Source organism: Canis lupus, chromosome 10, assembly GCF_003254725.2.
Source record: "Canis lupus dingo isolate Sandy chromosome 10, ASM325472v2, whole genome shotgun sequence".
Taxonomy (NCBI): Eukaryota; Metazoa; Chordata; class Mammalia; order Carnivora; family Canidae; genus Canis; species Canis lupus.
Genome location: NC_064252.1, coordinates 57,600,358 through 57,627,045, shown reverse-complemented (window position 1 = coordinate 57,627,045; position 26,688 = coordinate 57,600,358). Strand labels below are relative to the sequence as shown.

Sequence of the window (26,688 nt, the reverse complement as noted above, 5' to 3'; positions counted from 1 at the left end):
GCAAGTCATTTAACTAGTGAATGCTTCTTAGTATCAAATATGTAATTCCTCAGAAATCTAATGGTGAATAATGAAAATACAGTTGTTTGGGGGAAATGTTAATATTTCTGATATTTGAAGTAACAAAATCATAAGGCTGGACAATATTTATGTAAACTCTCTGATATTGTGAACAAATTCAAGGCACTTGATAATGCTCTCTAAAATAGGAATAAGAAAGGAAGAAAGGTTCAGAGCAATCTATGTTGGTCGTTTTCCTCAACTACCAGCCAGAAATTCAAATGCTGAAGGGTCAAATCCAGGAAAGTCACTTAGTTGAGTGTAGGTGACTTAAAGAAATACAGTTCTTGGGCAGCCCAGGTGGCTCAGCGGTTTAGCACCGCCTTCAGCCCAGAGTGTGATCCTGGAGATCTGGGATCGAGTCCTGTGTCAGGCTCCCTGCATGGAGCCTGCTTCTCCCTCTGCCTGTGTCTGTGCCTCTCTCTCTCTGTGTCTCGAATGAATGAATGAATGAATGAATGAATGAATGTAAATAAATAAATAAATAAATAAATAAATAAAATCTTTAAAGAAAAAAAAAAGAAAGAAATACAGCTCTGAACTGGTCTCAAGGAAGGAAGAGCTGAATTGCTTGGGAAGTGAAAAGGAAATCCATGGATCCCAGGGGCCCCAGAATAAAGAACCCAGCTTACTGAGGGCTCCTTGGGAGCTAATAACTAGCTTATACTTAAACTGTGGTTGAAATAAGAGTGTGAAGTAGGGAACGGAACCAGAGACAACCATAAAAGCTGTGTGTATAGCTTTTATGTATGTCCAACTCAAATAAGAACCATGATGGGAACTGGAACTACTTTTGTGAATATAGTTAAATCCCAAAAAGTTCCAGCAACTGTAATGAAATAAGTTTTGCACCTTAAACAGCTATGCGTACTATAAGGAATCTACTCCTAGTCCCTTGAGTGGAGGTATAGAACATGATCCAAAATGGGAAACAACTCATGGAGTTCTATTCAGTGTCCTCCCTGGAGACCAGGGTCTATCACAATATGGATTAAGGAAGATTTTTTTTTGTTCAGTAGTGAATAGATGTGCAAAGGTTTTTGCAGCAGAGCTCTCCTGTCATACATACATTCACAAATGAGTATGCCACTAAGTTGTAGTTGACATTTTTACTATTCAGTAAAAAACTTAAATATCTCAGTATTTTTAACCAAATATTGGTTAAAAAATAAGTTTTTTTTTACTAAAAGTTACAAAAATTTTATTCAGTATTAATTACCAAAATTATGAAGAGCAGTATGTCTGTTTTGTGGAGTCTGCTATTCAGTCAATTCAGAAGCCTCTTAGAGAATTAGTTCAGCTCTAATTATTCTAAAATGTGGGAGCTGTTGAGGTATCTGGCATCATTTAACTTTACTAAGCCCACTGATGAATTTTTTTCTAATCACCACATTTCATAATTTGAAGCCTGAAGAGAGATGGTTATATAAGATGGTTTTCTCTCCTTATCCATCCATGTTCTTTCCTGAGCAGTTTGTGATATCACAAAACTCCTCCCCAAAAAGAGAAAAGGACATTCTAAAAGAAGTTGTTAAAAGACACCTCAGAAATCTGCCTCTGTAGGCTCAACACCCCCTTTCTTGCCTAGATTGCATTTATTCCTGCTCACATGCATGTATGCACACACACACCTACTCAGGTTCACACCCATACACATGCACAGATATGTATGATGCACCATCCTTTTTGGTAGGAAAGTAACATGTATCCAAATTAAACTGATGGAAGCCAGTAAAGCTTCTAACATGATTCCGTTACTCTCTCATTATTTCCTGGAAAACCAACACTGGAAACTTCATGTGTTTACCTATCATAGGAGAACAGAACACCTTGGACAGCTACTGCATTATTTAATTGACTAGTAATTTTGTTAGATGGAGTAGAGACAGGGTCAACAAAATAGAAGTAAATGTGTTAGGGTGTGGCCATCTCAGCATTCTACAATGAGAATGGAATTTTTAATAAAATAAACTTTGCAGATAGACCCTCGTAGAATGGATTAAAAAACAGATTATTTGGGCCTGACACTGAATCCCCATGCCCTTTCATTCTTCAGACTTTGGAAAATTACATAGTCAAGAGGTAACCCAGAATAAAAGTCTACTCAACAACCAAGGCAGAAAATTCCAGTCATTCATGATTAATTAAACATCCCAGTAAAAGCTGTGGGTCCTTTTTGTAAAAATAGTTCATGACCTGGTGTATCAGAAGAACCCTAATCCAGGAAGGTAGCCAGAGAAAAAAAAGAAAAATCCTTCTACACAAGCTGGTAAAGATGCAGTGCTTTGTTCTGAATTTCAATTGCATTACCTCCCTTCTTTAGTGATTGAAAAATAAATAAATAAATAAGCTAATGATTAAAAAAAAAAAGCTATATGAAAGAAGGAAACTTAATCATGGTGCAATTTAAGCAGCTAATGATAGTTCTGAAATACCAGGAAAGATTATTTGGTGAATAGCTCATTCAAAAAAAAATGTTAAATAACAAAACCATTGTAAATTAGAGTTCAACTCTAAGTAAACTAAAAAAAAATCTTCTCATTGAGTTTTCAATTTAAGCGTAAAAATGGATTGTGTAAGCATGCCAGAGCCATAGTTTTCAATAAACCAAGCTGTCACAGATGGTTAATACCCCAAATAGACCATCAGAATATCGCTCTATTAGAAGATCTTGGGCTATTTGGTTATCATTGTAAAAACCGAGCCGCAAACAATATTAGAGTCCTAATAGAAAGTTTTAAAGAATTGTTGGAAAATCTGGTTATAATATCAAAGTCAGGGGTAGACAGATTACCAAACCAAAACGTGGTTTTTCTTGGAAAAATACAGTTTCTGATCTCATGTTAAGGGAACAGTTTATAGTGACGAGAAAATAAAGAAGACATCAAAAAGGAAGATTTCATGAATTATTTGATTAAATATGAGTAGGGTTTGGAATTTTCTCAAGAGCTAAAAACATCAAATAAAGGTCCTGAGAAGTAGGTAAAACTACCTGCTAGTTAATGGAATCCTCAAGTTAGGAAGAGTCAATGCAGATTCAAGTTCAGACCACATCTTCGCACTTGATTTAGAGAGCTACATTTACAAATTCTTCTAATAGATGACACATCACTGGTATGTCAGTTCTACTACTCAGCAGGAAAAAAAATACCATTTTTCCTTAAAGGAGAAGAAAACTTCTCTACGCTCTTAGGTGAACCTATGATCCACAAAGATCACAACTGAGTAACTGCAGTTGCCAAAAATTCAGGACTTAAGTGTTGCTTATTCATTGACTGATTGCAAATATATATATACCAAATATTTATTAGAATGGATTGGTGAGCCTCTTATGGGACTTTCCTGAATCCCCTGCTGAGAGACTCAAGGAACAGTGACACCCTCCTGCAACACTACCTAGAACCACCACATACCACTCAGTATGAAAATCAGTCATCTAGGGGGAAAAAAATGCAGCAAACACCTATTAGGGTAGAGGCCAGGACCATATTCACACATTTGTGGAGGAAGAAAAGCAAGATAGGGCAAACAGCTGAGCCATATCCTTCCCTTCTAGGAGTCTCCTCCTAGACCCTGGGAGTCAGGAGCAGCTGTAAAAAGAATAAGGGACAGAAAAAAAGAGATGTAGAATGGAAGTGGAAGAGAGAGAAAAGGAGAACAAGATAGGAGCTTCAAGGACAAAGAGCAAGTGTAGACTACCCTAATTGAAAATAGGTTCTACTGAAGTTTCTCATAAAATAGTATTACAATTACCAACTTCCTACTTGTGTTCATACATATAAATGCATACTTTCCTCAAAAAGAAAACTGATGAAGAAAAATGAGAAGGTGATTCAATTTTCTATTATGTTTTTGAGAATCTTCTATATGCTATGTGTGATAGGCCAGTGCTTCTCAAATTTTAATGCACAACGAATTACCTGGGGATCCTATTAAAAGGGAGATTCTGATTCAGTAGGTCTGGGATGAGACCTGAGATTTCACATTTCAACAAAGCCCCCAGATTTTGTGGATATAAGAGTCTGTTTTCCAGTAGTTGACACTTTGTGCTTTCCATCAGGAAGCTGATATGCCTAGTGATTCTTCAGCCTCTGTTTTCTGCCTTTAGCAAAATGTAATATAATTTGGATAATTTGCATGAGGTGGGATTTTGTTTGCTTGTTTTTTCAAAAAGATATTTTTTCTTCTGGTTAGTACTCAATTTCTCCCATGTAAATTCATTTGTAACAGCTACAGCTGTAATACATAGATGTTTCCTTTGCTTACTAATTAATAGAATTTTCTCCTGTGGTGGAATGTTTTTATGCTTGAATGCTCAGGAGGATCCCAGAAAGTAGTCTTTGGCAGCAAAGAATGGCAGAAACCCCAGGAAACTCAGCAAGAGACAAAGGTTCCCATCTGGGTCTTCCTCTAAGTGACTCTCACTGTATTAAGCCAGTTAACCTCTCTGGGCCTCAGTTTTCTCAGCTGTTAAAATTAAGAAGTTGTCCTTCCCAGCCTTTTTTCAAAACAATTTTAAAAGAATGAGAAAGAAAGTAAAAGAGAGGTAAGCAGAGTGCACTTTGTCTAGGTTATAAGCTTTCAAAGTATTATAGCTATATGGCTCTTGATTGATGCATGTCTGGCATTTAGACTGCTTCTATTGATAGGCGTTCTTCTGTGCCTTTCAGGTGGCATTTTTATCAAGAAAACATACCAGAGCAAGTTAAAATCTGCCCTGGGAAGAATGCAGGTGCATTCTGTGATTATAATAGCATTAATGACTCAGAAACAAAAAACCAGACAGTTCTAATGACGTGAAGCTTTATTGACAAAACAGTTCACACCTAGTACTGGTTGTTTTTTAAAAGTCTGGACCAAATCACTGAAGCTTTAAAGCTAGATCACCACGGTCTTTTCCCCAGGCCCTGACAGGGATAATTATTGTGGTTCACGTACAGCCCAGGACTCCACTTTAATCCTAGCAGAGAAAGGAGTTATTTTTATTTTGGTGCACAGTAAATATCCTTTTTTACATGTTTTAATAGAAACTGCCGTAACCTGTGAAGGTGCAACACTACTGTTAAAGGCTCTGTGTTATATTCTTGATTTTGAATTAAGATTTCCTGCCTTCACTTAAGATTTCCTGCCTTCCTAAGTATCTTTCACTAAAGAAAAATCTGTTTCAGTTCTATAAGTCTGTTCATTTCACATTTGGAGATTTTTCTCAGCCTCAGACTCAAACCAGGTTTACAACCATAGTAACCAGTCTTTGCTGAGCATATGCATTATTATCCATCACATAGAAACCATAAGGAAGTCTACACGCTAGTTATCTGTTGCCACGTAACAAATTACCCTAAAACTTAACAGCTTAAAACAACAAACCTTTATTATCTCACATTTTTTCTGGGTCGGGAATCAAGATGTGACTTAGCTGGGTCTCCTGGCTTAGGGTCTTTCACAAGGCCAAAGTCATCTCTAGGTTTCACCGGGAAAGATCCACTTTCTAGCTCCCTCACTAGTGGTTGTTGGCAGGATTTACTTCCTACCTCTGTTGGTCATCAGTTCTTCCCCCCTTCAACTCCTGGCTACATACACCTTTTCACAGGCCATCTCACAACATGGTAAACAAACAAGAGAGAGAATGCTACTAAGATTGAAGTCACAGTCTTGTGACTTAATCATGGAAGCAACAACCCATCACTTTTCTCATATTCTGCTCATTAGAAACAAGTCACAAGGATCCCTGGGTGGCGCAGCGGTTTGGCGCCTGCCTTCGGCCCGGGGCGTGATCCTGGAGACCCGGGATCCAGTCCCATGTCGGGCTTTCTGCATGGAGCCTGCTTCTCCCTCTGCCTGTGTCTCTGCCTCTCTGTCTCTCTCTGTATGACTATCATGAATAAATAAAAAATCTTTAAAAAAAAAAAAAAAAGAAACAAGTCACAACATCCAGTCTACATTCAACAGCATGAATACCAGGAGTCTGGAATCTTTGGGAGCTATGTAAGAAGCTGCCTACCACAATCCATAATGAAAATTCCCCCTCCATTGATTCCAACCAAACCTTTAGAGTTAAGTCTAGAATTTTGAATGGTTTCAAAAAGTAAAATAGGAGTTAAAAAGCAAAATGTACCCACCTTCCCAGCAGTGCAGGAGACTGGATGACTCATTCAGATACACAGCCTGATGGGTGTGGTTGAAATAGGCAAAGTACTGTCTGTAAGAAGAACCTCACTCTTCTGACAGCTTCTTCTGAATGAATGTACCCTTCTCTCCTTCATAGACTTGGAACTTCTGAAACGCTATCCATCCTCTCCAAAACCATTCCTAAATAATTATGACTATATCCTTTGATTTTGAAACTTTGTAATTAAAAACTCCTTTAATCTACTCTATAAACAATATCCCTGAAATAAAAACTTTTTGCAAAAGTTTTGCAAAATAAAAACGAGCAAACAGAACTACCTTTATTCTTGCAGATTAGCATATACCTACAAGCCTGTTACATAAAATAAATTTAATAAACATCCTTCTTGCTTTATGTTAACTTTTGTCCTAGACATCTGTGATATTTGTGTGTGTGTGTTAGGGAATTGTAGAAAATGTTCTCCACCTCTCCCATAGAAACCTCTGTTCTGTTTTGGTCACATTTTTGTTCCTTCAGCCTAGTCAAAAGCCTGTACCTAGAACCATCATTTTTATGTTTACACTTGTTTACATCTTTTTCTTTTACCTCAAAAATCTACTAGGAGACCGTGCTGAGCATAACCTAAGATTACAATAAATAGGTTAGGCTTAAAAATTCAGAAATCATAAAATCCAACATGGATTTTCTTAGGACTCTAAGGAGTAGGTATCTTGATAAGGAGGCAGGATAGTGGCTTGTTTTTCAACAAGAAGACAATAATAATGTAGAAGAGCCCTCTAAGGGAAAGAAAAAAGAGAAAAGATATATGAGCAAAAACAGAAAAATCAGAGAAGATGGAAACCAAAAAATTGAACAACATATAGGAGAACCTGTAAAATCAAATGGTGCATGTAGGGAAAGCCACCAGCCACATCCAATCTCTCCTAAAAGAATATTCTAGTAGCTAAATTGTAAACCCAATGGAAAGAATAGATAAAAGGCTGATGTAGCTATTAAAAGGAGTAATTAAAATCCAAAGGAAGTGTAGGGGTTTTTTTTCTTAAAATGAAAAAGTACCAAATGTTTTAAATTACTTTTTAAAGTACAGGATACAGCTCTGTGTGGAATGCAGTACATTTTCTCTTTGGTTCACTCTCCCCAGAATCAGTCTCCAGATTTGTCCAGGTGTCTCTGATGCCAATGATAAAATCCTCTCTGGGCCTGTTGAGAGGATGGATACAGGATAAATGGGTGCTTTAGCAACCAGGTAGAGGCTAGCCTCTGGCCTCAGGCCTGTAGCATCCTGGGGAGGTGGGTTTGGTCTTGGGAGCAGGCAGTGAAAGCTGGGGAAGCTTCAAGGGGGCTGTCAGTCAGATCTGGTTCCCCTTACCAGAGAGGAAAAAAAAAAAAAAGCATTACGCTCATAAGATTTCTTCATATTCAACCATCCATTTGCTAATACATTCTCTTGACATAAGTAGCCCCACTAAATTCCTCTTTCCTCATCACTAACTCTAAAATGACAGCTTAAGGATTATCCTCTCTGCCATTTACCATGAAACACAGCTCCAGACCAGTTTGTTGTAGGTTTCTGAGCTTAACCACATAGCTCACACTGAGTGGATAATCAATCATTCTATGACTAAATCCATCTGGAACAAATTTGAAGAAGTGGCCATGTAGGTTTTTTTTTTTTAAATTAAACTGAAACCAGAGTTGATCTCTTTTTTCAAAGGTTTAAAAGAAAAAAATATATATATAAAACTCAGCAATGACTTTAACCCCCAGAACTCATGTATGCTCTCTGAGTAAGATTGGTTCTATCCTACCCCCATTTTGGATTTCACTTAATTTTTCAGAGAGATGGTCTTTGAATGCTTTGGAGGAGAGTCCCCTTCCCAGAGAATGAGGTCACAATCCCTCCTTGGGTAGAAGGAAAGGGGGATATTGTGTAGCCAAGTTATCACCATAACTTCATGTTGGTCTTAAATTCCCAAATGCGCAGGGCTCAACTGAAAGATTATGGAACTAAAAGAGCCTGTTTCTGGCCATTCTTTCTGGAACCACTACTTTTTGCCCTGTAAGCATTAAAGGATCAGTTAGATATCATGAGCCTTGGCTTTAAAGAACTCCACCCTTCCCTCATCAGACCCCAAATTGTTCGTTTAAATTTAGGTTATAGCTTCTCGTGTCTACTCTGACATCTGCACCATTCATGCATTCATTTGTTCAATTTTAAGTCATTTATTCATCGATTCATGCATCAATGTATTCATTTATTATGTAATCAAACTATACTAGATGCCTAGACATACCACCTTTCTTGCAAGGACTTTTCAGGCTATCTGAAGAGGTAAAGTAAGGTTGGATTTAAAAAACATTAAATCATACAAATAATTCAGCTTAACAATTCAGGTCAGCAAAACTTTAGTCAAGAGCCTCAGTCCCCACGGAGTCAATGGTAAAAGCAGTGGTAGAGTCCAGCGGAAGGACTGCTTGCTACAATCCGGGGCCATCATGGGCTTTTCAGAAGCAGTGAATGTAATCTGGGTCATGAAGGTTGAACTGGATATAAATAATCCTGAGAAGAGAAAGGGTAGGCTTTGCTGGGTGGATGCCCTATACACAGAATAATAGTGACAATATCTTGTTGCTGTTTGGGGTAAAGGAAAGGGGGGCTATTGTGGGGACTGCCGGAAACAAGAAAAATCATTGGAGGGACAGTTTATATGAATCCTGAATTCTCGGTTAAGCCGTTTAGATTTAGTGATGTCATAACTTGTGAAAGATTTTGAGCAAAGAGTGACATAATAAAAATGCTACCTCCAGATAGTTGTAGGATGAGGGGGAGAAATAAGTATACACATATGGTTAAATGTGTTAAATCATCTTAATAGGACTGGGATGGGAGATGAGAGTAGATCTTACTTCTTGTAAAGTGAGTGAGTTCCTCAAAAAAGAATTGCATTAATTTTCAAGTACTATACATATGATAACAATGCTGACAAGTATAAAGAGTTTTATCCACAAGGACTATTTTCAGGATCATAATTATTTGTTTAACACCATTTCTAACAGACATATTCACTATTTTGCATGTAAGTGATGAGTCAAATCCAGAGTCAAAGACGATTCTAAACAAGTTCCACTCCAAGTAGGGTAAACAGTTTATAATATTGTTTAACAATATATTTATTCATAGGTATTACAAAGGAAAACATCAAATAGTCAATTAATAATATTTTGGTGTGGGATCCCTGGGTGGCGCAGCGGTTTGGCGCCTGCCTTTGGCCCAGGGCGCGATCCTGGAGACCCGGGATCGAATCCCACATCGGGCTCCCGGTGCATGGAGCCTGCTTCTCCCTCTGCCTGTGTCTCTGCGCCTCTCTCTCTCTCTGTGACTATCATAAATAAATAAAAATTTAAAAAAAAATAATATTTTGGTGTAATTTCAGCTCCTATGCCCCATGAAATAACCAATTAAGAGCTAAATAAGCCCTTAAATGATCTTCTGAACAATCAGCCTTTCTGCCTCTGCTCACATCCATTAAACTGTAGAATGTTTATTAGTCATAATATATGGCTGTAGGAATACAGAGCAAGTCTCTAACCATAAACTACGTCTGAACATAGACCTTTAACAGCAGTTGCTCTTATTCTAATATGGCTAAGGCTGAGATGCTGTGAAATGCAATGAACGTAACCTAAGCAGAGTCATGCCCTGATTAAAACAAGGTTTTTGCAATTACAGGAAATTATGGCAAGAGGTAATTATCCATAGGCCCACTCTCTCCCTTATAAGTTCCTTACCATCCATTTTGCATATAAGCATGAACGAAGGAATAATCTCATTATAAATAGAGGAGAGCAAAAATTTCTCCCAGTATGGCTAGGGGAAATGAATTTCCTAGTTAACAATTACCTTCATTAAAAATAAGAATTTAAATAGAATACAAAAATGGAAGGAGGGATTTGGGAGTGTTGTTTGGGATTGAGGGTAAAGCTGAACTGCTAAGTGGATAAAGCAAGAATTTAAAATCCTAAGAATATATAGTTTACCTTATGATATAATCCAAAGGAATTTTAACTGGATTTAGATCTCACTTTACTTAGTTGTAATACTATGTGTGTGTGTGTGTGTTTAAGACTTCCCAAGAGCTAGAATTTTGCAAAGGTAAAACTCGTGTTCTGTTTATTAACCTATTTAAGTTTCAATTCTAACTTCATAAGCAATAGTCATGCCTGTATTTCTCCCAGAAGTGGGGTCTTCTGGAGATGATGCGTTAGTTGCCTAGATTTACTTTATTTTTTTATACTGGATTTGGGAATGAGTTGGGGAAAGAAAATTTTAACATTTGCTTTGTTAATTACAGTTCGGGAGATGGTACAAGACCACAGACCAAACATCCTATTAACTCTAAGATAATTCAACAAGCCTGAGTTGAGTAACTATTGTGTACAAAGCATAGTAGGTGCTGAGAATATAAAAATAAAAGAACTTATAGTGCCTACCCTAAAAAGCTCACAGTCTAGGAGGGAGTGGGTAGTAATTACAATGTGGCATTTTGAATCTCATTTTAAAGACTTCCCAGAAAAGGTGACACCAGGCTTCAGTTTAAGGAAGTTGTAGGAATTAGCCTTAACAAATGGGGGAAGGGAAGGAGAGAAGGAGAAGAAATGTTCCATGCCTGGAGAACAGCATTTGCTAAGGTCCTGAGTAAGAGACAGAAAAAGGGAGCAAGTACTCTGTATGATTCAGTGTGTAGTACGTGATGATAAGCAAAGATCAAATCATAAGGGCCTTGAATGTCACATTAAAAACTTTGGATTTCATCCTGAAGGTAGTGAAAGTGACATGAGTTTTCATCTGCACTAAGTGAAAGATATCCTATACAAATATGAAACTTCTCCAAATCCAAATGAAGTCCACTCTTCACTCACGGAGGAGAGAAACATCATTTACTTTCAAAACATTTCTGAATCCTAACTTTATAAGTCCAGTTAGATAATTTCCTTGTAAGTAATTAGGACAGGTTTTATTCTCCGCATATAACAATGCTACAAAGGCAAATTAAGTATAAATTTCTAAAAATAGCACAGCTCACATTTTAACCAAATAAAATGCAGTGGGGAAAACATCTTAGCTCAAAGAAAAGTTGAAAACATCAGCATTGGGCAGCCTGGGTCACTCAGCGGTTTAGCGCCACCTTCAGCCAAGGGTGTGATCCTGGAGTCCCAGGATCGAGTCCCACATGGGGCTCCCTGCACTGAGCCTGCTTCTCCCTCTGCCTGTGTCTCTGCTTCTCTCTCTCTGTGTCTCTCATGAATAGATAAAATAAAATAAAAATAAAATAAACAAAAAAAACCTCAGCATTAAAAATCCACTTGGCATTTAGTGCATTGTTCTAGGCCATTATGATTTTATCCACCTAGAATATAACTGTAACTCTTAAAGGATTTTTACTGCTTGGGGTTTGTTCCATCTTAAAGTTTATACTAAAACTTATTGGAAGACTAATTTGAAAGTAAAATTTAACTCGGCCTTTGCAGAAGCTATGAGAAGTTCTGTACATTCACCTTACTTGGCACGGCATCCCTTAGTCTTGTAAAAAAAATGTAATAACAATTGTATAAGTACTATGGAAGCATTGAGTATTATTTATTATGTTTTGCAATGTTGTAATATAATGGTGCCAGAATTTATGCATCAAATCCAATAGAGAGCTCAGTTGGTACCTTCAACACATCAGGGCCATAAAATTTATATAGGCCACTGATGTGTATGTAGGGTAATCCAGAAGATGGTTTCCTAATGAAGAATGCCAGAAATCAGTAGTTGGATCAAAACTTGTTTAGGACCCTGAATCATAAAGTGCCAGGGGCACACCTTTACCCTTAAGATGGCTCTACTTAAGGAGACCTCTCAAAAGCAGTTGACTTTCTAGAGATAGCAAACTTGCTGCTACTGCTCTTTCTTAACAAGATTACATCTGTCCCAAAGTCAGCTGGATAAGCTGCTTTCTGTAGTGATCTTACACTGACCAAAGGAACCTAGGAAAAGAAGCATAAAAAAGGTAGATGTGAGCCGAATCTTGAAAAGGAAACTGTCCTGTTAAAGTAGAGGGGTTAAGGAGTGGCTCATGGACAAAGTTAGACAGGTAGCAACATGTGTCTTACACATGGCAATATGTAGCCTCGCCGATGCAGAGGATCATACAGGAATGCATTGATAAGGGGCACCTGGGTGGTACAGTCTGCTGAGCGACTGACTCTTGTTTCCACTCAGGCCATGATCATGGGGTGTGGGGGTGTGGAGAGGGGTGGAATCGCATCGGGCTCTATGCTCAGAGAGGAATTTGCCTCTTTGCCTCTGCCCCTTTGCCCACATGCACTCTCTCCCTCTCTCTCTCAAAGACATATATGAAATCTTAGGGAAAAAAAAAGTACATTGGCAAATTGGAATCTAAGGAAAAGGCTAGTTTTTATATTAAAACCACCTAATATGCTGCAGTGAGGCTCAAAATAATCTTATAGGACCTTCTGCATTTTATCAACATCTAGGTGAGTAGTGATGAGACTAGCTGCAGGTATAGGGAGTTCAGGGGCCTGGACAGCAGCCTACCTGCACTGAGGAAATAAAGATGGCAAGGGCACCCTGCTGAGCTCCCAAAGGGTGCACTGGAGAGTCACAGCACTGGGCCAGAGCACTCACCAACCATTGCTGAAGCAGCAGTACCCAAGACCAACAACAGCGGGAGATGTCCTAACACTACCTCAGATGTGGCAGCAGTCGGAGCTCTCAAGTTAAAAGAACCGTCTGCCTAATCAGGATGAAACTGAGGAAGGGCAAATGCAAAATTGAGTATTTAAAGAGGAAGGAGTCAGAAATGCAGGACAGAGAAAGAATAAGTAAGAAGATGACAGAAGGAAGTCAGCCTAGCCGTCTGCTGGATTGTCATACTGTCACCATCAGCATATTCTTTTACCTCATGCTTTAAATTCTTTTATTTTTTTCTTAATTTTATCTGTCAAAGCCTTAATCTGGAAATAAGAGTTTGTCATATCCACATACATAATTTGCCTATAGCTATAATAAAAGCACCGGGAATAGGTCATTTAGCTTTTGGAGAAAACCAAACTTAGTATTTCTAAAGAATACTTTTTAATATGCCATGGTTTTGCCATATCACTAGCATAGCATTACAAAACAAAAATTGGCTCCACATCAGACTCTCCTGTATGATATGATTGATCAAATGCCTCATCAACTACAAATGATTATGTAGATCACTGTTATGTTTTGTAGAGAATTCTGCTCATTTGAAAAGTCAGACATCGATGTTTTCACCTTAGAGTCTTGTCCTTATGAATAAACAACCAGAAATACTTGTGCTGATTTTTTACATGCGGTTATTTCCACTACATTTGAAAATATTACCCATCTGTTCTTTAGGTCTGATTTATAACTTCATCACTGCCTTGAAAGATGATGACCCCAATGTCCTTGACATGGCCAATATAATAAAAATTGCTGCTGAAAATTTATATTTTCATAGATTTTTCATAGTTGGAACTTGTTGACAGAAGTTCTTTCTCAGAGTTACATATAGGTTCTAGTTAGAGCTACAATTGTTTTTTTTAAAGATTTTATTTATTCATGAGAGACACAGAAGGAGAGAAACAGGCAGAAGGAGGAGAAACAGGCTCCTTGCTGTAGCCCGCCAATGTGGGACTCATTTGGACCCTGGGATCACATCCTGAGCCGAACAGACACTCAACCACTGAGCCACCTAGGCATCCCTAGAGCTCCAATTAAAGCTATGTTTGCTAAGTAGTCTTTATAAACCTTAACACTCCATTGCTGTGAAGGGGGTCCTATAGCCATTAACTGTCCTTTCATATCACAAAATACTGTGAAATGCAAAAGTTGCTAGATATTTCTTTGCTTTTGTATCTCTTTTGTTTGAATGTTTGCAATTTCCCTAATGAGAAGTAGCTTTAAGAAAGAAAGGCTGGTTTTGCCTATTCTCCTATCTGTTCATCTGGAATATGCCAAAGGAAGGGAAGTCCTTCAAGGCTGTGATGATCTTCCCGATTGGATTTCAGTCATAACCGACCACATTCAAAATATGACACTGAAAAAGGAAGCAAAGATAGGATGTGTAATTATATACAAGTGCATAGCAAAATATATTAAAAGCCCTGACTTTCTGCAGTTTTTTGCTTCCTTCAGTCTGTAAACAATAGTAGTACCAACCTGATTTACACCAACTCATAGCCATGTCACAATGTTAAGTACAATTTATTGAGAACTTAATGTCAACCAGATACCATTTGAGGGGTGTGTTATTTCAATTAGTACTCACAATAACAGTATGAAATAGGTATTATCCCTACTTGACAGATTTTGTCATTGAAACTTGGAAAAGTTAAATAACTTGACCTGAACACACACCTAAAACGTGGTGTTTCTTGGATTCAAACTGAGACTTATTTGATGCTAAAACCTGTGATCTTACCCACTCTTCTGTCTCAGTCATATTTCATATCATTCTGTCTCAAGTTACGTAAGAAAAAAATTTATTCTCTGGTTCTCAGACTTTCTAAAAAGATCAACAAGTCCTCCCATAAACTCTCATTCTTGGAATAATAAATTCTTGGAGTAATAAGGTTTAAAAAAAGCTAGCACAAACAACTAAAGAAACGATCTCGAATAAAATAATTTAGAATTAAAAAATCTTATGAAGTAAGAAAATAGTATGATTGTTGTCATTGTGAAAGCCCTGAAAGAGATCCTTAGTTGATAGGGCCTACCTATCTGGCAGCCTCACAGTCATCCACATTAACCACATACATGCCTGAAGCCAAAGATTTTCATTTAAAGGTTTCCATAAACAAATTATTACATTTCTAGGGAAAAATAATTCCAGGCTAATTTTAAAATTAACAATATGAATTGCTCAATTTTTCCATTTTCTTCTAAAATGAAAACTTGGAATATGATAGACTCTACGGATGTGTTCCATGCAGTAACCAACTAAAAATATATATATATATATATATAGGGATCCCTGGGTGGCACAGTGGTTTAGCGCCTGCCTTTGGCCCAGGGCGCGATCCTGGAGACCCGGGATCGAATCCCACGTTGGGCTCCCGGTGCATGGAGCCTGCTTCTCCCTCTGCCTGTCTCTGCCTCTCTCTCTGTGTGACTATCATAAATAAATAAAAATTTTTTAAAAATAAAAAAATAAAAATATATATGTATATGTTCTTAGATCTGTATATGTCTATATATACAGATCTAAGAACATAGTCTTTTTTTTTCTTCTGTGTTTATGCATGCCAAGAAATTCCCTTAAAAACTGACTTAGCTTGGCATCTACCTTTAACATATCAACTGTATAACTGGAACAGGTCCATCTCCCTTTGTACTCTATAGACAGAGAAACCATGTATTGGGCGTGTTTCCCCATGAGATTTTTTTCAGAGTTTATGCTGCCAAATAGACATTAAGCAAGTCTAAATTCCTGAAAGTATGTAACTTTACAGGTACACAGTAGTGCATTTAAACATTTAAGAGAACTTTCTATTCATCTCACTCTGCTAACAGAGCCATTTAATCCTGAAAAATGAGCCCATTTTTAGACCCTCCTTTGATTCTACAGATCAGAAGCCACTGCTGAAAAATGAAAAAAAGGAGGGTGGGGGAGAAATAGAGATCTATGATCATGATCCCCAATAAAGCAAGAGCATATTTGTTCAGATTTCCCAGGATCCAATATTTTAAGGTAGAGAAGGCAAAAGAGGTAAGAGCTGGAAAATGAATATTTTTTACAACAGAATCCAGGAATTCAGTAAAATGAACCTTAATTTCAGATTTTTAAAACTGAAAGAGATTTTGGGATGCCTGGGTCGCTCAGTGGTTGAGCATCTGCCTTCTCAGGTCACGATCCCAGGGTCCTGGAATCAAGTGCCGCATCACACTCCTTGCAAGGAGCTTTCTTCTCCCTCTGCCTATGTCTTTGCCTCTCTCTGTCTCTCATGAATAAATAAATAAAATCTTTAAAAAAAACTGAAAGAGATCTCAAAGGACATACAGTCCACAAATTTACCAGTCATCCTTGCACAGGGGCCCTGCTAATCTTCTCTGTATCATTCTAATTTCAGTATATGTGCTGCTGTAGCAAACACAGAGAATATATAGTCCAAACATAATTTTGTCTCTGATGGAAATGTAAGGTAAAATGCCCCAAATTCATTTAAAAGTCCAAAGACTATTTTATATATGCTAGCCTGAGAAATCTGTAGGATTGAAACACTCATAGGGTCAATAGTTTTATTGAACAATATTTTCTTTAGTTCTCTATTGCCTTTAGGTACCTTGAACTCATGGGAGTTATTTGAATGCTATTACTTCACAGCACTGAAAGTGCCTTCACATAGACAGGAGGATATCCCATAGCCTATATATGTCAGCACAATTTATAAGCAAGTTAAATTCAAACATGCATGATAATTCATGAATAACTTGGGAAAAAGTGACAACTATAGTATCAATTTGAAACAAAACCAAAAAGTCAAATCTCACTTAGTTTAATGGTATATGTCAGCTATCACTATTAAGTAAGCCAGCATTCTGAATTTCCCTGTCTTAAACCTTGTAGTTAAATTGAGATTGTAGGGATCCCTGGGTGGCTCAGTGGTTTAGCGTCTGCCTTCAGCCCAGGGCTTGGTCCTGGAGTCCCAGGATCAAATCCCGCATCGGGCTCCCTGCGTGGAGCCTGCTTCTCTGTCTCTCTCTCTCTCTCTCTCTCTCTGTCTCTCATGAATAAATGAATAAATCTTTAATTAATTAATTAATTGAGATTGTATAACTCTAGAAAAAGTCTCTCTCTCTCTGTCTCTCATGAATAAATGAATAAATCTTTTTAAAAAAATAAATAAATTGAGATTGTATAACTCTAGAAAAAAAGTTTTAAGAACTGAGAGTGAAACTGAGGAGGAAATTGCTAAAATATGGACTATCATTGATTTTTACACAACTATTTTAAGAATATTCTAATTATCTACACCCCTAAGGTTCATAAATGTAGATACATATTCATGAGTCCACATAAAGACTTGACATTTCCAAACCACATCACATTTGACACTTCCAAAACCCTTCAATACAGGCATCAGAAATGTAAAGAATGAGAAGATACAGCTTATAAAAATGCTTAACAGATTGAAGTAGCAAATAAATTTGCAGTCAAATGCCCTCTTTCTTAAAGAGGAAAGCAGGGATTTTTTTATGATTCTAAGGCAATACTCTAATTGTTAAGGATAATTCCCACTCCTGATTTGTAAGTTTAGTCCTTTGAGGACAATTGAAATAATGGTGTTTCTGTAAATGCCAAATCCCAAGGGTTACAGAAACCTAAAGAGACATAAATTAAAGTAAAAAAAGTAGTTGGAAAAAAAAAAAAGAAGTTGGTAACTCTGGGAAACAAAGGGTTGCAGAAGGGGACGGGGGTGGGGGGAATGGGATAACTGGGTGATGGGCACTGAGGAGGGCACTGGAGGGGATGAGCACTGGGTGTTATACTATATGTTGGCAAATTGAATTTAAATTTTTTAAAAATGTAAAAAAAAAAACAAAAAAAAGAAGGTTCACAGAATGCAGATGGTTACAGAAAAAAAAAAGTTTAATAGTATATGAAGCATTTGGATATAAGCCGATAGTTGTTCAAATTTAACATTTTAGTCACTGAATAATCTTATGCCTTAGAAAGCTGCAGAGCCTACCTTCCTGAAAAAACATTCATACAGGACAAGGAATAATAAGTCTGGGTTTTAACTGCCACATTGTCAAGGAAGAGGGATAAAATAAATAACTGTTTAAGATGAGATCTTTCCTGGCAATACTTTATCATAGAGCAAGGTTTTCAGATATTAGAGGATAAATTATGAAAGCATCAATGTCAACATGGCAACTCTACAAAGATATATGTATGTATGTCCTGTGTCAAATGAGAGAAGGCACAGATATTCATTCAATGTTGTTGAAATCTTACAACTTTCTATATTCAGGTCGATGTGGCTTCTATTTTTCAATTTTTTAAAGATTTTAGTTATTCAACAGAGAGAGAGAGAGAGAGAGAGCTAGTGGAGGTGCAGAGGGAGAGGGGCAAGGTGACTCTGGGCCTGAGCACAACTTGGGGCTTGATCTCAAGACCCTGAGATGGTGACCTGGGCCAAAACCAAGAGTCAGACCCTTAACCAACTGAGCCACCCAAGGGCCCTGTTTTTCAGTTCTTTAACATTTTCAAACTCAGAGTAGAGTGCACAGTACAATGAATATGGAACACCCACCATCCAGATTCTAAAATCATTAACATTTTGCCATGTTTGTATGCAGTGCCTTAACACCATTTTTAAACACAGATAACTGGTCAAATCCCCACCCACTATGGACATCCACATTGCACCACTTGCATATTTCTGGTAATAGGAACCTCACTACTTCCTAATATATTAAAGTGTCTAGTAACCATGTTCCTCTCTCAGACTGAACTAAAATCTGCCTTCCTTAAATTTCTACCCTTTTATTCTAGTTCTGCCCTTGGAAAGATACGGTCAAGACTTTTTCCTTCTTCTCTAAGTGGCCCTTCAAAACCCTAAAGTTCACTTTCATAACAGACTATCTCAGATACAATACAAGATAACAATCAATACAATACAAGATACAAATCTTATTTGTATTTTCTTCTCTCTTAAATTGAATAGAGTGGGGGCAAAGAGAAGGAGATGTAAAGAGAGAAGGAGTGGTTATCAACCTTCTGAAGGGCTGGCCCTTTTTTCCCCAAAAAGGTTTCATATGTGATATTTTCATTTTCATTCAGCTTGATGTAGTCTCAAATTTCAGTTTTATCTTCTTTAACGCATGAGTTGTTTGGAAGTGTACATCTTCTTTTCCCAAAAAAGGGGGATTTTTCTAGTTTCATTGTGGTAATTGCTGTCTTTTCCATCACATTTGCCTTGTAGTGAGGGAACAAAAATCCATATATTGTAATTTTTGACATGTATTTAGACTTTCCTTAAGGCCAGCATATAATCATTTTCTTTTAACATTCTCTCAATGCTTGAATAGGATATGTATTCTGTCCCGTGTTCTATATTATGTCAAGTAGGTCAAAGTTTGTCATCTGTTATTCACATTTTCTATTCATTTCTGAAAATGTATGTTTGTTCATTTAGTTACTAAGAGAAGTATGTTAAAATCTCTTAATGTAATTGTGTGTATTCATTCTCCCTCTAGTTTTACCTATTTGTGCTTTGTCTGTCTATATGGAGGCTGTGTGATTAAATGCGGTTAAATTCTGAATTTCTGCATTTTCCTGATAAACCAAAACTTTTGTTACATAGTATTTTTTATTCTTTAGTAATCTTTTTTCCCTTAAAGTCAACTTTGTCTGATATTAATATTGCAAAGCCAACTTTCTTTTCATTAGTGTTGGCATAGTACATTTTTCATCTTTTTTCCTTCAACCTATCTTTTCTTTTCATCCTTATATTTAAATGGTTTCTCTTGAAACAGCATATTTAGGTTTTGTTTTTATAATCAACCTGAGAATTTCGGTTTTTAGTAAGATCTTTCAATCTGCTTACATTAATGCAACTATTGCTATGATTAGGTTTAAACTACCCTTTTACTATTTGCCTTCTATTTGTTCTGCACATTTTAGTTTCCTTTTCTTTCCTCTCTTGCCTTCTCTCTAAAATAATGGACCATTTTGTATTATTCCATTTCTCCCCTGTATTAGATTTGTAGTTTTATGCTTTTACTATTCCTTTAGCTTTTCCCGTAGGGGTATTTTAATATGCATATTTGATTTATCAAAGTCTAAAATAAATTAGTAGTTTTACCTCTTTCCTAACAATGCAAGGATCTTCAAACTCTATTTACCCTCCTGCCAACTTATTATTCTCATGTATTTTAATTATAAATATTTTATAAATCCCAAATATGTTATAAATCCCAAATATGTTATAAATCCCCAAAGACCTTCCTATTATTGTTTTATACAGTCAGTATTCATTTAGATTTACTCACATATTTATCCTTTCATTGCTTTTCATTGTGCTGGAATTTTGAATCAAAAAGAGAAAGGAATTTAGTGCAAATTTGGTGAGTTCCACCCCTCCTTCATCCTACCTCTCTGCTTCATTTGGAATTCAGAAAAACATAAGGGCCCTGAGGCATATGGGGAAACATTGTGCAGAAACATCATAAGTAAGATGTAATGAAATGGGTAGGAAAATATACACAAGACAGTAACATGCTCTGAAGGCAAGAAGCACAAAGATACGCTTTATTTAAAAAGCCTTAAGCAGTTAATGATTTGGAGAAGTATTGCCAAATTACACTCAGCAAATTTAGTAGTATGCCCCAATTTAGTGGGCACAAAAGCTGTTTATTGTTGAATGAACAACAAGTTTAATGTAATTGGTTTCATACAATTAGGAGGTCACCAAGCCATGCTTGTTATAATTGGCATTGCCATAGCCAGGGGCTTGTGCGACCTCAAGCGATGATTGGCCTGAAGGAGTAAGCCAAGAATGTGTGTGCTTTGGGCTAGGGAGACTGACTAATCTGGCTGCAAGGCTCACGGAGGGGGCCAGGAATCAAGTCACAGTGCTTAGGCAAGGCCTGGTGGACTCAACTGAATATAGTCTCCCTTCAGTTCATTGCACTCCGGGGATTTGATCTAGAGCTAGGGATGGAAGGTGATCGAGAGGATCGAGGTAAAAAGGTAAGGCACCAGGAAACTACAGTTATTAAAATGTCAGTTCAGAGGCATCCCATAATCAGATGGGATCATAATTCCTCTGAAAGCCATCCAGTTTGAAGCTGGTCTCCAGCTTGTATAGACTGGGCTTGAACTTTCACACAAACCATCTTTAATTCCTGGTATCAAGCCACTCTAAAGCAAAGATTAATGGTGCTACTTATTACAAAATACAGTTTTTTTACCTCCACAAGGTTGTGGATTGATGACTAGTTGTAATATCACTCCAAATACCAGAGTCATCTTTTCCCAAACATGTTTTTAATGGATAATTAAGTTTAAGAAGCAAAAAAAAGGAAGTTTAGCTGGGAATGACATACTGAAGAGATGCCAGAGAACACTCCTGATGATTAGCAATCATTTATCAGTAGAAAATGTTTTTCCTTAATATTCTGAAAACAATAAGCTTCACTTTGCCAGTTGCAAAAAGAGCTGAAGAATAAGTAAGGCCTTTGTTCCCTTGCTTGTTCTGTTTTAGCCTATGAGCAGTTGGTTCATTTGGTCTGTGTGTAGTACAGATGAGTCACAAATTGAACTGGTCATGTGTGCCACTTGGTTTTCTCCCCATGTTCATGAACTGCATGTCTAACCTCATCCCATCGTCTTGCAGATGAACCCCACTAGCCACAGAGGAGACTGGGTGAGAAAAGGTCAATTTGCAGTGCAAATCAGTCATCATTGCTGGAAAAGCAACTCCGTACATATAGCATAATTTTTCCATATGAGAACAGCATATTTCAAGGTTCTGATAGAACACAGTGCAATGACAAGGACTTCCAGAACACTGGATTCACCACTTTATAAAACAAAGAAATAAACTATCAGTGAGGCTGATATTTGTTGATTTTGGTGATATTTTTGTTTATCATTTAAAGCACACCAAATTATTAACAATCTGTTTTGCCAGAACAGATAAGAATCTAGAACTATAAATCTACTGCTGGCCATAGATGAAGACAGTTCTCTTTTGTTACTTAATATCAGTATTTATTTTCTCCACGAGAACTGCTTAGCTTGGGCGAATTCTAGCTGATAATTTCAGAAGGGTGAAAAGCTAACTAGAACTGGGCATTTAGCCCAGATAAATCTGATTCCAGTACTATGAAAGAAGCAGCAAGGGAAATAGAAAGTCTTTGACAAAAATTGTTGATAATTGGCTAAGGACTGGGGAGGGAAACAGAAGACTTGGAGAGCTATGAATGTTATTCTAATGTAGAAGAAAGACACAAGGGAGGAATCTAGGCACTACAGATGAACGACCCTCTTTTTACTTCTAAGAAAAATTAAATATATATACATACATATATAAAACTATAATTAAAGGCCTGCTATCCAGAGTTCTTAGGAAATAGTCTTTCTGGAGACCAAAATTGCAGGGACAAAAATGGAAATCTGGGGTTTGAATTTCTACTCTGGGTGACCTTAGGCAGGTTACCTCACAAATCTACACTTCAGTGACATCCTCCTGCCTCATCTGCAAATTGTGCATGATGTGACCACTTATTCCACTGAGCTGTTATCAGGATGAAATCAGAGGCTCACTGATCTAATTTTCTAACCAAATAATAGATGTTTAAATATTGCTAAGCATTTACCTATTTTTACACCAGTTAATTTTAGAATTTTAACAAATTTGTGTATGGTTATATAAAATATCACACACCTCTTTCTTAATCAAAATTTAAGTAACATAATTTGATGTCTTGAATACTCAGATTATCATTAATAGGAGCCATGAATGGATGAAGCAATAGTAAAACAGCAATGCTCTCAGCACTTGTTGAGATAGCTCCCACTTTCCAGGATTGTACTGAAAAATAAGATGAAGACCCAAAATAACAATAAGATCCTTACCCAATGAGTCCTTTTTATTTGAACAGTTTTATAGAGTAAATGGAAAAGGTGCTGAGAACTAATTTACCATCCTGTCATGAGAAAGGATTAGGACCAATTATTCTGAACAGATGGGTATCTATCTAAGTTGTTAAGAAAAGGAAGAAAGAAAGGAAAGAAGGAGGGAAGATAGGTGGGAGGAGGGAAGGAAAGTGGCTAGGAATAAAGTAGCTCCTTCTCACAGCAAACATGAATCCTTGACCTTTTTTTCTACTTTACTCCATTTATGAGATTAAATTAGTATGGTTGCAGAAGATATAAGAATGTAAATCCACACAGATGAAGAAATAGCAGCGACTTGAATTTAACCACTGCCTTTGCTTTAACCACAGGACCTCAAAGGACAGCACCAAGTAATATTCACAAAGCATGCACAGTGCTCCCCACAGACCTAGTAAAGATGTGGATATTTTACTCTGAGGATTTACAGTCTAGAGACAAAAAGATATATTTTGAAGATTCTGAACTTTAAAAAAAAATCTTTGCATCATTAAGGATGAACAGTCTATTTTACAGACGGAGAAACAGAGAGAAAAGAATTGATGTCGTGGTCCTAGATCACCTGGGCAGTGACAGATGCAAAATCATTTCAGTCCCTTCCTTCTATTCATGGTGTACTCCTCCCTGGTCAGTGGTGGCTTATTCCAAAGTAGTTCTGAACTATTCCTTAAACCTAAAGCAGCGAAGTCTAAATGGTAATCTAAAGCATTTAAGGTACAGAAAATGTTTGCCCATGAAAACACACTGAATGTCCATGTCGTGGTAAGTTATCAAATTATGAAAAGAACATTGCAGAGATTAAAATGTTGCATAAGAGAGAGAAAGCAGCATGAGTCAGGGGTTTGGGAAATATGAGTCAGAATGACGGGAAGGAGCCAAAAACATAGAGAATGAGGGCCTAAGCAGGGACTTAATGGACACCACAGAGATGTGGACACAGTCACCTCCATTAACTTTTGAGAGGAAACCAAATATGTGGTTCCATAGACTGCGGGTCAGCGTGATAAAGAGGCTAGGAGTGAGAGCTGAGCAAAGATCAGACTGCATTATTTGAAGCAATGATGGTGCCAAAGTCAGCAAGAAAGGGACCTACAACAGTATAAATCACTAGGAGGGAGAGTGTGGGCACATTTTTGAAAAATGAGGGAATCACCAAATACTGCCCTTAGCTATTCTTAATGCATTAGAATGATGAAATGTGAGTTGATTTACGTGTTGTGATATTTTAGGAAGCACACTCTATTATTTTGTTCTTTGGCTATGTTTACATTAGGCTGTGTCTGCATAGTTCAGAGCTGCTCCCCGTGGTGTCCAATTCAAATTCCAATCCCACCTTTAAGGCCCTGCTTATGACTTGAGCTACCACTTTATGAGCACCTTCAAGCAGGCACTGCAGCAGGCTCCTCACACACAGCCCCTCCAGCCATGCTGACTCCAGCTGTCCTGCAGACCACATTGGTTTTATTGGATGTTTTCTAATGCAGCCTGCCTCCTGCCTAGAAATAGCCTCCTCGCCTTCTTCAAAATGCAGCTCAAAACTCCCCTGGCCTGGCACACCTTCCACAGCCACCCACCTCTGCTGCTGCCTATGCCTCCTAGTTTCTGCACCTCTCAACACCATTGCTTTCCTACAGTTTCCATGTGCTGACATCTTGCTGGTTTTACTGTTTCTCACATATTTCCTGTTACTCTTTCTTGTAAATGATTAGTTCCATAAGACAAAACACTGATCCTACTTCCCTCAAACTCTAGGCATCAGTTCCCAGCACACGGTTATCATTCACTCATCCATTTATCGAACAAACATTTATTGAAAACCCACTGTTTCATGCACTCTGCTAGGCATTAGGAATACAGAAAAAAAGTGAGATGTAGACCCCATCCTCAGTGTGCTTGGGGCCAGGGCCCAGGGAAGGTGTTAACTGATTGCTTAAGAACCTAGTGAGCTTCACTGTCGAGGATAAATTATAGTTTAAAAGCAAAACAAAAACTCCTCTCCCTGGAGTACTTTTTCCTAGATTACCAGGGAAATCGACTGACCTGAGTTGTTTCCTTATGAATAAGGTAGTGCTTTTGCCACTCAGGATACTCCTGCCACAGAAGCCTTTTCTAAATGAAAAGCCTGGGAAGGGGGATCCCTGGGTGGCGCAGCGGTTTGGCGCCTGTCTTTGGCCCAGGGCGCGATCCTGGAGACCCGGGATCGAGTCCCACGTTGGGCTCCCGGTGCATGGAGCCTGCTTCTCCCTCTGCCTATGTCTCTGCCTCTCTCTCTCTCCCTCTCTCTCCCTCTCTCTCTCTCCCTCTCTCTCTCTGTGACTATCATAAATAAATAAAAATTTAAAAAAAAGATATAAAAAAAGAAAAGCCTGGGAAAACGAGGTCTTCTGGTACACCAGCACAGGAATGTATATTCTGCTTCAAGTCTCTGACATAGATGTATGTTTTAGTGACTCATCACGTTAACTCTGATATTTAAGACAAATAGAAATGCATACAGGTAGAAAGGAAGAGTGCAGAGGTGCTTGGCTGGCTCAGTTGGTGGGACAAGCGACTCCTGATCTCCGGGTTGTGGGTTTGAGCCCTATCTTGGGTGTAGAGATTACTTAGAAATAAAGTCCTGTAAGAATAAACTGTAAAAGACTTTAACAAGGCATAACAATTCTTACATGACTTTCTCATATGGCATATGCTCTATGAATAAATAATAACAGGGTCTCAAAGGGCAACTTTTAAAATAATAAAATTGTGTCACTTAAGTAATGGTATGAATTGACAGTATAATCGAAGATAATACAAAGAAATCCTATTTGTCTATGTGTTATTAGATAAACTGCTAAGAGCAAAGGAGAGGACAAATATTTTCAACTTGATTTAGAGAAGCTCTCAATGAAAATGTAGTCAGTTCATTTCCTAGAAGATCCACCTCCAGGTATATGACAAAGCACATGCTTAACTTCTTTGGAATAATTTCTTGAAGGGGATTTCATGAAGTTGTATTTTATTGAATTTCAGGAAGTTTCCCATCCGAAAATTAAAGTGAGTCCAAGTATGTACAAAGTGTGTTAAAAATATCATCCATCACTGTTAGGTGCAGTGAGTGCTATTGCAGCTTTGTTGGTTGTTGTTGTTGTTAATAGAGAAAGGAAAAGAATATAGTGACAGTGAAGGCAGTGATTTTTTTAAATTATTAAGTTATTTTAACTCACCGAATATTTTTATTCAATAATCCTTTTCAGAAGGTAAATGAACCTGGTTCTTAAGAAGGAGTAGGTCCAGGTAGCACAATTTTTATGTTTAAAATCTATTTAATTGATATATTAACTCCACTGGAAATATTGGCTTATTTATCAAAGAGCCTTAGAACTGAATAAGAAAGTAGGAAGGAAACTGTAGGATATAGGGAATGCAATGGGGTGGAGGCAGTTTGCAGAGAGGTCTCAGAAAGAAAAGCCACAGTCACTGGTGAGGCCTCCCTTAGAAAATGCAGCAGACAGCCCCAGTCCTTGATCTTTTGCCAGCATGCACTGAGGAAACTTGCCACATCTGAATCTCACATTTCGATATCTCTCAGGGCTGTTATCACTGCAAATGCTGGCAGATGCTCTTGACATAAAACAATAGGAATTCTGCTGTCATTTCTGCATTAGCGAGTCATAAAGCTCTGAAAGAAACCCCAGTAGAAATGTTTTCATCAAGTGCATATGAGAATATAATAAAAGACAGAAAAAAGACCAGATAATTTCAAAAAAAGATCGTGGCCCCTCTGCATGGTACCTTACAAAGGACAGAGTTAGA

At 37.6% G+C, this 26,688-nt stretch overlaps 1 protein-coding gene, 1 long non-coding RNA gene and 1 other non-coding gene across 4 annotated transcripts in view; 1 reads left to right on the top strand and 2 right to left on the bottom strand.

Annotated features, from left to right (window-relative positions):
* Window positions 1-26,688, top strand: part of EFEMP1 (EGF containing fibulin extracellular matrix protein 1) — a 62,038-nt gene that overhangs the window by 15,966 nt on the left and 19,384 nt on the right. The window lies entirely within an intron of this gene.
* The window catches only part of LOC118350082 (uncharacterized), a 34,605-nt gene continuing 12,785 nt past the window's right edge, over window positions 4,869-26,688 (bottom strand). Inside the window, exon 3 of the long non-coding RNA XR_004803237.2 lies at window positions 4,869-7,390. This is a non-coding gene — a long non-coding RNA (uncharacterized LOC118350082). The remainder of the gene's footprint in view (window positions 7,391-26,688) is intronic.
* On the bottom strand, window positions 16,254-16,360 carry LOC112675788 (U6 spliceosomal RNA). Its single transcript, XR_003146060.1, has one exon. It is a non-coding gene; the product is annotated as a U6 spliceosomal RNA (small nuclear RNA).